The sequence below is a fragment of the Vipera berus genome (genome assembly GCF_964194415.1).
Source record: "Vipera berus genome assembly, chromosome: 5".
NCBI lineage: Eukaryota > Metazoa > Chordata > Lepidosauria > Squamata > Viperidae > Vipera > Vipera berus.
The window spans coordinates 13,294,724-13,309,035 of record NC_138207.1 but is presented as its reverse complement, the minus strand read 5'-3'; the positions used below and the strand labels follow the sequence as shown (position 1 = coordinate 13,309,035).

The following is a 14,312-nucleotide window of genomic DNA, read 5'->3' as shown; positions in this document are numbered from 1 at the left end:
GACTCAGCCTTCCATCCTTCCGAGGTAGGTAAAATGAGGACCCAGATTGTTGGGGGCAATAAGCTGACTTTGCCGCCCTGAGTCTTCGGAGAAGGGCGGGATATAAATGGGATTAAAAAAAAAACATCCACTGTTTCTTATCTTGCCTTCTGGTGCTTTGAAAAATAGGTTGACCCTCTCATCTTTATAGTAGCCCCTTAAATATTGAAATACTGCTATCATGTCAACCCTAGTCCTAGCATGATATGATATGACATGACATCATCATGCTAATTACACAAATATTATTGGATGCTCTTTGCACCATGTCACCAGAACACTACTGATGTGAAATTACTAAGTCATTTCATTTGAACATATGTCCAACTTCATGGAGGCTTCTCACAGATCCCTATTTGCCTGTCCCCCTTTTGCTCAGGTTTATGAAGAACATCCAAACCAGGACTTCTGAAGAAGAATTGCCATTCCTGAGCTAGATCTTAAGAGTAATTCTGTCATACATGAATACAAGATAGAAACAAACAAAAATAACCATACCAACGTGGGTCAGTGTAAAGCAGGGGTGTCAAACTCAATTTCATTGAGGGCCGCATCAGCATTGCAGTTGCCCTCAGGGGGCCGGGTGGGTATGACCTGGGTGGGCGTGGCCTACTGGGTGGGCGTGGCTAGAGTGCGTATGACCTACTAGGTGGGCATGGCCAGCTCTACATTGTTCACATCAAGGGTGCCTATGGGGGCCTGGGCAGGAGTGGGACAGATCTGAGGGTCTCTGGCAGAAGAAGGGTCTCTGGGCCAGGGCCAAGGCAGTGGGGGCTGTTCCCTCACTGTTTCCAGGATGGCTTCACGAGCCGCATAAACCACTTAGCGGGCCGAATCTGGCCCCCGGGCTTTGTGTTTGACATGTCTGGTGTAAAGCCCCTTGTAGTAGCTCATAATCCAGAAGACAAGTTTCTCAAAGCATCAGAGTAGGAAATGTATTACAACAAGTAGGAGGCTAAGTTATAGCTAGAATCTTGGCTATAGATACCATGTTTCCCCCAAAATAAGAGCCACCCAGAAAATAAGCCCTAGCCTGTTTTTTTAGGGTGCACCTAATATAAGCCCTGCCCCAAAAATAAGCCCGGGGTGGGCGTGGCTAACAGAGGAGGCAGTGAGTGTGTGAGGGTAGGGGGATGCCCATGCAGTGCAGGTAAGTCTGAGCACAAAGACAGAGGTGGGGGGGAGACAGGTGATTGGATGCGCTGTACAGCCGCCTGGCTCACGAGAGAGACTTACAGGAGGCTCATGCAGTGGCACCAGCAGCAGGCGGAAGCAGAGGCATGGGGGGAGGCAGGTGATCCCGACGCACCGCCCACTCTGCTGGACACCATCAGCCCCCTCATGCTCACTGCCTCTTGTGAGCTTGCCGGGAGCTGGGTCGCCTGGCCGGGCTGATTTACCCTGATATATGTTTCCCTGAAAATAAGCCCAGATGCACCTTTTGGTGCCAAAAAAGATATAACACCGGGTCTTATTTTGGGGGAAACACAGTACTTTTTTGACTCTTATTTACCAGTAAGCATGTATAGGCAAGGCCTCCTTAGTGCCTTTGATTTTCTTTCTAACTGATTAATGAGGAGTATGAGATTGTTTATTCGATGTCACAAAAATTCAGAGGTCAAAATGCAGATCTGTTTTCGATCTATAATATTTTGAAAAGATCCTTCTTTAGTCCCTGGGGTCAGAGAAATGCATCACAATGAGCCTGCTGCAAAGGAAAGAGATTGCGGCAGAGAAACAGCTGAAACTAAATTTATTAGGGGTGTGCCATGTATTTGTTTCTTTTGCGAAAAAAAGCCGTTCAAGACCAGCAGAGACACACAACAAGTCCCTGACTGCCACTCTTTAAAATGGCTGCATCGTTTCCCATAATGAACTGAGAGGGCGACTGCATTATCTAAAAAAAATAAAAAATAAAAAACACCCCATGTTGCTTCAAGGAGTTGCATTCAGGTGCCAGTTTCCTGTATCCTGAGCCCCCTTTTTCAAACAATATCCAACCCAGCCCTAATATTTACAATTTTTTGAGACATTCCCTCCCAATGTTTGGACACTTAGCTGCGAGTAATGATACTACTGTGCTTTCCCATGGAATTGAACAATACACACCAGAGTTTTCGTCTCAGTGCAGTTCTGATCTTTCCTGGATAGACGGAGCAAGACGCCACTTGCATCTTATTAACATGCCTCATCGGATTGTTTTCAAGCTAAAATGAGAAAAGGCATCAAGCGGTGCCCTTTGTCTGCAGCTCCTTGAAACCGGGGCACTAAAATTGATAACATAAAACTGTGTCAAGGATTAACTCAGCATTGGATCTGAATCCCCAGTAAACCACCAGTCCCTGCCACGTCCTTGAATACATATTTCGCTCCCGCTTCCCTGCTGTGAAATTTCAGCAGGGGCAAATGAACCTGAAATATTAAAACATAATTTGCTCAGATCTTTGACTTCAGGGTGAATGCTAAGATGCTTCCATCAGCCAGAAAATTTGTGGTCTAATTTAGAAGCAGTGAGGCATGTTACCTATTCTTTTTTCATGGCCTCTCTAGGTTGCTGTGGAAAACAGCTTATATACAGTATGTATCTCTTGTAAAAAGATTTTTTTCCCTTTAACACAATCTAGATTACATGAAGTGTTAATACCACTTTATAATGCTTTGGTAAAACCACACTTGGACTACTGCATCTAGTTTTAGTCACCACGATGTAAAAAAGATGTCGAGGCTCTAGAAAGAGTGCAGAGAAGAGCAACAAAGATGATTAGGGGGCTGGAGACTAAGACATATAAGGAACGGTTGACGTCCTTGGACAAGCGCTGGCTCTTCGGCTTTGAAACGGAGATGAGCACCGGCCCCTAGAGTCAGAAACGACTAGCACGCATGTGCGGGGGAACCTTTACCTTTTTTTTTTAGTTTAATGAAGAGAAGGACGAGGGGTGCCATGATAGCATTGTTCCAATATCTCAGGGGTTGCCCCAAAGAAGAGGGAGTCAAATGTGGTGTAGCCCAGTCTCTCTGGAAAGTTTTTCATGGCTGCCATCAAGTCCAAGTCTGCTCTTCTGCTATGAGGGAAGATCTAGGAGTGCATTGTGTGCACTTTCCCAGAGACAAGTTATTACTATTCAAAGGCTCTGTTCACACAACATGCTCACCATAGTTACTGGATTCATCCATTTCCTGTGGGAATATGATGAAATTGAGGGCTTGGCCCCCAAGTGATCAGAAGCCATGAAGCACCTTCTATTAATAAGGGCATCTACAGCAAGAGGAACCAGCTGGTGTCATATGCATTGGGATAGCGTCATGTAAACAACATAAATTACTCAATTCACATCTTTTGAGAAAATAGCATAATACTGGTGACATCACCATAGCTTGTAGCACGTGCCTACCGTTTGCCTATTAGTTGTGTCTGATACATCGTCTGTGAACCTTCCTGGACCGAATTTGACTCTGTCTAATTATATGTAAATTACAACCTAGTAACTTCTAATTTGCATTACAAAGTTTCACTCTTTGTGAAGTTGCTTTTATCAGCACTCCAAAATTCAGAGGTTATATTGCTAAGGAGGAGGAGGTGAAAAAAAGAAGTACACTTGCTTGCAACTTCAAGCAGTGCTAGTAAATTTCAGAGCTAAATCCAAACAGCGCATTTTAACCTTAAGACTTTACACCATGAATTCTTAAACTGTGCAACATTGCAACGCCCCTAACATGATAAATGAATCTTTGCAATGCCTTCCCAATGAATAAAACTAATGAATAAAAGTATCTGACCAATTGCAAAGATAAATCAGGATAATGCCCTCCCACAGCATGCCTAGAGGGGAAGGTCATCACATATGACATAGAACATAGAATAACAGAGGTGCAAGGAACCTTGGAGGTCTTCTAGTCCAGGGATTTTCAACCTTTTCGCCCATTGTACCACTTTTAGGATAAGGCAATGTCCGAGTACCACCAGTCGCCCAGCAAGGTGTCAAAAACGTGACCGAAAAAAAGAGGAAAAAATGATAAAATACAGGTAGTCCTCGATTTACAACAATTCGCTTAGTGACTGTTTGAAGTTATGACGGCACTGAAAAAGTGACTTATGACCATTTTTCACACTTAGGACTGTTGCAGCATCCCCAGGGTCATGTGATTTACATTCGGATGCTTGGCAACTGATTCATGCTTATGACGGTCACAGTGTCCCAGGGTCGTGTGATCACCTTTTGCAACTTTTTGACAAGCAAAAAGGGGCAGCTCATCACTCAGGTTGCAGGGTCCCTGTGTGGGGGGAATCCATGGGTCTCTGGTGGAGGGGGGTGGCACTGGGGTGGGTGCCCTCCTTCCTCCCTCTCTCCCATTGTCATTTCTTTCCTTTCTTTCTTCCTTCTTTGTCCCTTCCTCCTTCCCTCCAAGCCTCCTCACTGGCCGGGGCTGCTGCCGGGAAGCCATCGACCCGCCGGGAGCTCTCTGTGGACTGGAGACCATCGGCAGAGGTCGGGGCCAGCCATATGGAGTTGCCAGCTGATCGGTGCGTACGGCCGGCCCCGACCTCCACCGACAGGCTCCAGTTCACAGAGAGCTCCCGGCGGGTCGACACAGCAAGGCTGGTACATGGGCGCGATGGGGGGGGGAGGAAGGCAATGCCACATACCACCAGCCCAGTGCTCGTGTACCACCAGTGGTATGCGTACCACCAGTTGAAAAGCCCTGTTCTAGTTTAACCAGCTGTTCAATTTGGAGACCCTATACCAGTGATAGTGAACCTTTTAGAGACCGAGTGCCCAAATTGCAACTCAAAACCCACTTATGTATCATCGGGTGCCGGGTGGGCGTGGCCCATTGGGTGGGTGTAGCCTATTAGGTGGTCATGGCTGCAGTAGTAATGGAAGACTGGGTGGGACTAAAAAGTTCAATCAATCCCAACTTTGCGAGATCTTTTTTTTTTCCTGCGAGAAGTTGAAATTGATTGATTAACTTTTTTGCCCAAAGCGGCAGAGGCCTAAAGCGAAAAGGTTTTATAAAACCCAGCTGAAGGGCTAGGACTGGGGCGATGGTGTGTGTGCCCACAGAGAGGGCTCTGCGCCCCACTTGTAGCACGCGTGCCATAGGTTCGCCACCACAGCCCTATACCATTTGAGACAAATGGTTGTCCAATCTCTTCTTAAAAACCTCCAGTGTTGGAGCATTCACAACTTCTGGAGACAAGTCATTTCACTGATTAATTGTTCTGTCAGGAAATTTCTCCTTCATTCTAGAAATGAATAAACCACTTACCTTTAAGACTTAGAATCTTTATATCATAAAACAATGGAAGAACCTTACAACTTATTTATATCTGTAGTTTTAATTTGATTGCCTTTATATTCTCAGAGGGCAGAATTTCAAAGCACATAACCATGTGTGTGAGACAGCCATTCTTCTCCATTAAAAATTGTTTTTGAAACGTACATGTTTAATAGATGCTTAATTTTATCAGCACTATCATTAGCTTTTCTCTTACTATTCAACATTTTTTTTATTTTGAAAGAGTAGAAATTTAAAATAATAGAAAGGCAGTAGTTTTACTGATGTGAACACTTCTATAAGGTAAAGGTAAAGGTTCCCCCGCACATGCGTGCTAGTCGTTTCCGACTCTAGGGGCCGGTGCTCATCTCCGTTTCACAGCCGAAGAGCCAGCGTTTGTCCGAGGACGTCTCCGTGGTCATGTGGCTGGCATGACTAGACGCCAAAGGCGCACGGAACGCTGTTACCTTCCCACCGTAGTGGTCCCTATTTTTCTACTTGCATTTTTACGTGCTTTCGAACTGCTAGGTTGGCAGAAGCTGGGACGAGTAACAGGTGCTCACTCTGTTATGCGGCACTCGGGATTTGAACCGCCAAACTGCCGACCTTCTATACACTTCTATAGACAGTCCAAAATACGTGGTTATACAATTACCTGTTTCACTGACAGAGATGCCAGAAATACACAAATGTTTCTGAGAAAACAAAAAGGCTGAACTCGATCCTTTGTATTCGATTTTAGGGCATCTTCAATTATGTAAGAAGCAAAATAGTCTAGTGGTTAAGGAATTTGGACAGGCTCTAGAAACACACTGACTTAGGCACAAAAGCCTATCAGGTCATTTGGTCCTATCCCCTGCTCTCTCAGCCACCTTAGCCTAACCTCACAGGCTTGTTGTTGTGGAAACAAAGAAAGAAGTAAGGCTATGTATGCCACCTTGAGGCCCAGTACTAAAGGTGCAGTATAAATCCACAGCAATTGTGCTGTTGTTCAGTCACTAAGTCATGTCTGACTTTTCCTGACTAAATGCATTTATGTATTTGGACAAGTAGCCAGTAAACCTTTCAATAACTATTAAATATGCAGTGTGAATATAGCCAATGAGTCACAATTACATTCACTTCTTACCTGGACCAGGAATATGATAGATAGGCGGTTCTCTTGTGTAGGAATTAGCAAACTCTTTGGTTTTGGGTTCCTTCAGCACAAGCAACTGTATTCTAGAAAGCTCCTAACTCTCTTCCGTTCTATCAGTGAAACAAACGTGGCTTCCAGAAGAAAGAATTTAGTCCAGCTTCAGATGGTTCACCAACCTGAACAGCAGTAACTTGACGATAGTGATTCATGGGCTGGTAACCTCAAGATTGGGCTTGTTGCTCAATTGCTAAGTCATGTTTGATTCTTCGCGATCCTGTGTTCCACTGTCTCCCGGAGTTTGCCCAAATCCATGTTCATTGCATCAATGACACTATCTAACCATCTCATCCTTTGCTGTCCCCCCTCTCCTTTTGCCTTCCATCTTTCCCTACAACAGGCCTTTTTCCAGTGACTCCTCTCTTCTCATTTGGTGTCCAAAGTATTTGAGCATCAGCTTCAATATCTGTCTTTCCAAAGGACAGCCAGGGCTGACTACAAAACTGTAGATGTTTTCCAAATGTGGCAACTTTTATATGTGTGAACTTCAGTGCCCAGAATTCCATCACCTGATGGGGCTGACATTAACAAATGGATAAATAATGGTAATTATTATCCATTGACACATGATTGTTATCCATGGATAAATGAATAAATAATGGATTTTTGTTTTACGATGGTCAGAAGTCCATTGTTTGAGTTGGGTGAACTGGGAGAAAGGGGTCAAAGACTATAGTTACATAAAAAGAAGCATGTGCTAGGTCCAGGAAAAGTTAAAATATCAGGAAGAAGCCCAGATTCTCTTCATCCTACCTCACAAGCATTGGAGATTTTCTAGTCCAACCTCCTGCTTGAGTAGGAGGCCCTACAGCACTTCGAGGGAGATGGGTGGTTTAGAAATAGGAAATATAAAAAGATAAAATAAAATAAAATAATTCCAGACAAATGGTTATCCCATCTCTTCTTGAAAACCACAAGTGATGGAGCATCCACAACTTCTGAAGGCAAGCCATTCCAGTGATGAATTGTCCTCATTGCCAGGAACTTCTGCTTCATTCTAAGATGGATCTCTGTTTAATGATCTTCCATCCCTTGCTTCTTGTCTTGCCCTCAGGTACTTTGCAGAATAGATTGACCCCTTCTTCCCAATGATGATCCTCAAGTACTGGAAGACTGTTATCATGTCACCTCTAGTCTGCCTCTTCCCACATCCATTCATTCTATGGTTTAACTTTCAGACCCGTTATCATCTTTGTTGGTCTTCTCTTCACACTTTCTAGGGTCTCAGCATCTTTTTTTTTTTGTATCATGGTGACCCGAACTGGATTCAGTATTCCAAGTGTGGTCTTACCAATGCAGTATAAAGCACTACTGTCACTTAACATAATCTTGATACTATCCCTCTGTTGATGTAGCCAAGGACTGCATTGATTTTTTTAGCAGCTGCAGCACGCTGCTGGCTCATAGTTAAGTAGATTGCTCTCACAGTCACTACTGTTGTGCCAAGTCTCAAGGATTGTCTTTTAATGTGCCTGGCTAATTGATTATCTTTGGAAGGGAGGGTGGGTTGGCATAACAGGAGAACAAGGCTCTTAAATTTTAATTGTATTTGTGATTGATGAGCACAATAGAAGTCACTGGAAATAACGCAGGTAAACATCCTACTTCCTTTCCCCAGATGTAGTTCCTACTCTATGAGTATTATTGCACAATAGCACAAGATGAATGAAAGGAATTACTTTGATTCAGGAGAATTAGAGCAGGGGCGTCAAACTCACCATGTCACGTGACGGGTCGCGACATATCACGACTTTCCCCCCATTGCTGGAGCTGGGGTGAGCGCAGTTTCGGCACGACGCCTCCGGCCCGTGGGCTGGGAGTTTGATACCCCTGGACCGTTAGAGAATCCCAGTTAGCAGGCAGAACTGGAGAGCTTAAAACTGGTGGGGAAAGTTACATGAAACCTGGAGGTGATGTGACATGAAAGTCAGAAAGGAGATTTGAGGAGATAAGCCATTTTCTGCCCCTATAATTTAGTGGCTGTGGTGTTCTCCAAACCATTTTCTGCAGTTGTTGATTGTTCAAAAGGCATGTATATACAAAGCTATAACGCTCTTTTCAAAACAGTACGTTCAGAGCTGTGTGCTAAAAGAAAACAGTGCCAGTTGTGATGGTGCGTGCATATGTCATATTATACTTTTTTTCTTACTTCAAATTGTACTGATTAAAGTCTTTCAGAGATGCCTGCCCATTTAGAAGAGATAATTAGGTATAATAAAAGCTGTGATATTATAAAATAAATGCAACATTTAAAAATAGAATGAAATAGCAGTCAGCAGGATATGCCCCTCCAAACGGTACTTTTCAGGACAGGCTTATTACAGAACACCAGTGCCATCTAGCGGCAGGAAGGATAATGTGCAGTTAGCTGCAAGGAAAAATTCATCCAAATAGAGAACAGTAAAACTTCTAGCAATTGCCGACACTTCAGTTGAATAACCGTTGAACAAGAGTGAATTCATATGCAGTCTTGTATTTCAGAGGTATTATTGTTTTTTTCAGGTAAACAAAATACTTCGGGAGTGGAAATCCTGTGATTTCACATTTATCAACATGCTAGAAATGAGCTTAGGAACAATTCTAATCAAGCCTTTAAAAAAATGGACTTTATGGTTATTCTTTCATTAATGCTCGATGAAATACTACAATGTTCTTTTTTTTAAAGATGCTTATTGAATTATAGAGTTAGTTTTAGAGTTTTACCGTCATTGTTCAAGGTAGTTTTGTTTGATCAGAATCTGTCTTTTTAGAGTTTGAATCCATTACAGGCAGTCCTCAACTTATGATGACTCTTCCTATGACCACACCCAGACACAAACTGAGCAACGTGGTATATGCAGTAAAATGCAGTGAGCCTTGTGCAGATCTGTACATTGGGGAAACAAAGCAACCACTTCATAAACGCATGGCACAACATAGGAGTACAAACCCATCAGGACAAGATTCAGCACTCCATCTACATTTAAAAGACAAAGTCCACTCAGTCTGGCTTTTTGTAGGCAAAGACGATGGGAAAAGCCAGATTTGCTTACAGACCTCATGATTCACTTCATAACTACAGTGATTTTCTTAACAACGGTGGCAATAAACATTGTAAAACGGGACACAGCTCACTTAAAAACTGCCTTACCTTAGCAATGGAAATTTTGGACTCAATTGTGGTCGTAAGTTAGGGTGTTTTTTTTTTGAAGGCACATTGCATTGTTTTGATAACTGTCTTAGAGCTTCATTGGTAATGAAGGAGAAATATTGAATTGTTAAGCAATTGATGGATTAAAGTCACTGTCCTGAATCAACCAAGCCACTGAGATTTTAATTTACCAAATTAAAGTGTTACCTTTTAACAGGTAGGCAGAAACAACTTAGTTGATGGCATTCTTGAAAGTATTCCAGCCCCAGCCTGCATGTAAGATTTTTTTAATAGGTTTTATTATTTTTTAAACAACAACGATGATAATGATGATGATGGAAGGGACCTTGGAGGTCATCTAGTCCAACCCCTGCTCAGGCAGGAAACCCTATACCATTTGAGACAAATGGCTGTTCAATCTCTTCTTAAAAACTTCCAGTGTTGGAGCATTCACAGCTTCTGAAGGCAGGTTGTTCCACTGATTAATTGTTCTAACTGTCAGGAAGTTTCTCCTTAGTTCTAGATTGCTTCTCTCTTTGGTCAGTTTCCATCTATTGCTTCTTGTCTTTCCTTCAGGTGCTTTGGAGAATAGCTTGACTCCCTCTTCTTTGTGGCAACCCCTGAGATATTGCTGTCATGTCACCCTTCGTCCTTCTCTTCATTAAACTAGACACCCAATTCCAACAACCGTTCCTTATATGTTTTAGCCTCCAGCCCCCTAATCATCTTTGTTGCTCTTCTCTGTACTCTTTCTAGAACAGGGGTGTCAAACTGCCGGCCTGTGGGCCGGACACATCATATGGAAGCCACGCCCACCCCATTACTGGCATTGGCAAAACAGTCCCAATATGTTGCATGACAACACGTGACGTCGTGAGTTTGACATGTCTGTTCTAGAGTCTCAACATCTTTTTTACACCATGGTGACCAAAACTGGATGCAGTATTCCAAGTGTGGCCTTACCAAGGCATTGTACAGTGGTATTAACACTTCACGTGATCTTGATTCTATCCCTCTCTTAATGCAGCCTAGCACTGTGTTGGTTTTTTTGGCAGCTACAGCATACTGCTATCTCATATTTAAGTGATTGTCCACTAGGACACCGTGATCCCTTTCACAGTTACTACTATTGAGCAAGGAACCACCTATAATATACCTGTGCATTTGGTTTTTCTTGCCTAAATGTAGAACCTTACTTTTTTCACCATTGAATTTCATTTTATTAGATGGGGCCCAGTGTTCAGGTCTGTCAAGATCCTTCTGTATGTTAAGCCTGTCTTCTGGAGTATTGGCTATTCCTGCCAGCTTGGCGTCATCTGCAAATGTTATGAGTTCCCCATCTATCCCCTCATCCAGATCATTGATGAAGATGTTGAAGAGCATTGGGTCCAGAACAGAGCCCTGGGGTACCCCACTACGCACTTCCCTCCATGTAGATGCAGTTCCATTGAGGACCACATGGTGAGTATGGCTGGTCAGCCAGCTATGAATCCATCTGGTGGTGATGCTGTCTAACCCACATTTTTTTTATCTTATCAAGTAGTAGATTGTGATCTACTTTATCAAATGCCTTACTGAAGTCCAAGTAAATTATATCCACAGAATTCCTCTGGTTCATTAATTTTGTCACTTGGTCAAAGAATGCAGTAAGATTTGTCTGGCATGATCTTTTTGGCAAACCCACGTTGGCTTTTCGTAATGACTTTGTTTGCCTCTAGGTGTTTGCTGATTCGTTGTTTGATTATCTTTTCCAGAATCTTCCCAGGTATTGAGGTCAGGCTGATAGGTCTATAGTTTCCTGGATCTATTTTTCCCCTTTTTTGAAGATGGGAACTACATCAGCTCTTTTCCAGTCCTCTGGTAGTTCCCCAGTGCTCCAGGATCTTTGAAAGATATAGTTCAGTGGTTCTGAGATCACATCTGCCAGTTTCTTGAGAACCCTGGGGTGTGATCCATCTGGTCCTGGTGATGTGAACTCATCTAGGCTGGACAGGTACTCACCATTTTCTTGCCTATCTTAACTTGTGTTTCTAATCCATTTTGTACAGTACTGTTTTTGATAGGTTGGACTGTTTTTTTTTTTCTTTTTGTAAAGACGGATGCAAAAACGAATTAAATAGTTCTGCTTTCTCCCTGTTGCTTGTCACCTTCTTGCCACTTTCTCCCAATAACGGACCAATCATTTCCTTGACTTTTTTCTTGTTTTTACATATTGAAAGAAGCTTTTTTTTGTTAATTTTGACTTTTGTTGCAAGCCTTAATTCATTTTGAGCCTTAGCTTTCCTCGGGCTATTTGCGGATATTCTGACTTAGTTATGTGCCCCTCTTTCCACTTGTTATACTTGTCCTTTTTGTCTTTCAATTTATCAGAGAGTTCTTTATGCAGCCATGCTGGTTTCTTTTCAGAGCTGTTATTATTATTCTTCATTGATATTGTGCTAGACTGGGCTTTTATTATCTCACTTTTCAAAATTTCCCAAGCTTCTTGAGTTGTTTTCCCCTTGAGGATTGTCATCCATGGAATCCTTTCCAAACTGTCTCTAAGTTTATTGAAATTAGCTCTCTTAAAGTCCAAGACTCTAGTTTGACTGTGTTCTATTGCTTGTGCCTGCATAATGTTGAATTCCAATATTGCATGATCACTCCCCTCCCATGGTTTCTTAGAGCTTAGTAAACAACATGTTGTCTGGGTTCACATATTTAACATTGGTGGAGCAGTGGGCTAATGCCTCCTTAAGTAACACCAGCTGCCTGCAATTAGTGCAGGTTCGCATCCCACCAGGTTCAAGGTTGACTCAGCCTTCCATCCTTCCGAGGTAGGTAAAATGAGGACCCAGATTGTTGGGGGCAATTAAGCTGACATTGTAATAATGCCGCTTGGGGTGTGTGTGAAAGCCCTAATAAGCAGGCATATACATAGAATGAAGGCTACTGCTAAGCTTGTAAGCCACCCTGAGTCTTCGGAGAAGGGCGGGATATAAATGGAATTAAAATAAATAAATAAATAAACATTAACTTCTTCAATATAAATCAATTCAGTACTCACAATCCAGTATTTTTTCATTGATCTTCCTTTCTTTCCCATATTTTTTCCCTTTTCCCCTCATTAAATAATAACAATTCTTAGTACTATTGATGTATACAAATTTAGATATAGATATCTTCATTATATTTTACTAATATTACAGAAACAATAATATCAATTCATAAATCAATATCCTGTTTTTCGTGCTCTTATTGAAGTTTGATTTCCCATCAATATTTAAAGTATCTTTGTCCCTTTATGATTTTCTCAATATTAATTACAATTATATAGCTAAAAAAATATTCATACCAAAATTTCCCATATCAAAAGAAGAAAAAAAATGCTATTTTAATTCTAAATCATAACTTCCATTATAAAAAAACTAGTTATATCTAAGAGTCATCTGTTCTTTTAATCATATTCAAACAAGTATATTAAGACAGATAGTGGCCCCTCTGATAGAACAAATCCTCTGTTTCTTAAGTCTAACTCTCACTTTCTTTCTTTGCCAAACAGCTTTCCAGGCCAGGGCAATTAAATCGCCCAAGAATTTTTATTTTTAGTTTTGGGAAAGCTGCTTGGCGTGGGGGGGGGGTGACTTCACCTATCCACATTACCTAGATATTTCCTCTGCCCTCTCTATGTTCCATTTTATAGAATCTTCTTCCTTGACATCACGTGTATTTTGGAAAAAGGAGTAAAGGGTCTTTTGTATTTTCATTGTTATAGGTAGTATTTTATTTGTGTAAGTCAGTCCATATTTCCCTTCTCCTATCTCCTCCATCTCTAGGTCTATTTCTTCTGCTTCACCCTCTGATTTCTGGTTTATTTGTTCATACTTTGTAGTCGTTGTCTGGGAGCTTTCCAGTTGTAGCTTCAATTTGGAGATTTGGTCCTTTATATCATCTTGGTCATTTTTAGTCTCTTTATGGTTTCTCTTTATGACCTCCTTGTGTGCAAGAATTGTTTGATGAATTTGCTGTAGCATAGAGAGTATTTCCTTCTGAAAGATACTGTATTTGTTTTTTTTCTTGAGGCATCATGCCTAGAAATCCTCTAGTATCACCAGTCTCAGTAAGAGTGGAAAAAAATTTCCTGTAGTTTTCTGGTCTTTATATATAGCCTTTTTAACCCTGTCCTAATAGCTATATTTTATAGTAATCCTTTGTCTCAAGTATCCTGAAAATTATCAGTCAGGCAAGGTTGTAATCCACAATGTTCCAAGTGTTCAAAATGTTCAACCTCCCTGCAGCCAGATGTATTAAAAAGTCAGATTTTTCTTTCTCTCCCACTAGCTCTTGAGATTAAAAGTCCAAGCTCAGTAGGTATTTATAGTCCAAGAAGGTCAGGATGATAAATATGCCAAAATACTTTCCTTTACTGCCCACTGTTCTCCCTTAAATGAAATTCACCAAGCAGCCAAGGAGCTAGTTATAGTGCTGTACTCAGATCTACCACTAGATGTCATTCAAAGTCCATTTTCCACTCTTAAAAAAAACGGTTGATTTCTTATATTTCATCTCAATAATTTTTTTTCCAAAGAGAAAAACTTAACAATTTATCTTAGTTCTCAGATTTATCAAAACTGTAGCTTTGTATTACTTTCACTACAGTATTTATTTCTGTCCTTCATAAAAATTTTAAAA

General features: G+C 41.6%; 1 long non-coding RNA gene across 1 annotated transcript; it reads right to left on the bottom strand.

Moving 5' to 3' along the window:
- Positions 1-1,895: 1,895 nt before the first annotated feature.
- LOC308669258 lies at positions 1,896-8,334 on the bottom strand. The gene is made up of 3 exons (XR_014026734.1): positions 8,230-8,334; positions 2,149-2,306; positions 1,896-1,936 (listed from the first exon to the last, which is right to left on the bottom strand). It is a non-coding gene; the product is annotated as an uncharacterized lncRNA (long non-coding RNA).
- Between the last annotated feature and the right edge of the window lie 5,978 nt (positions 8,335-14,312).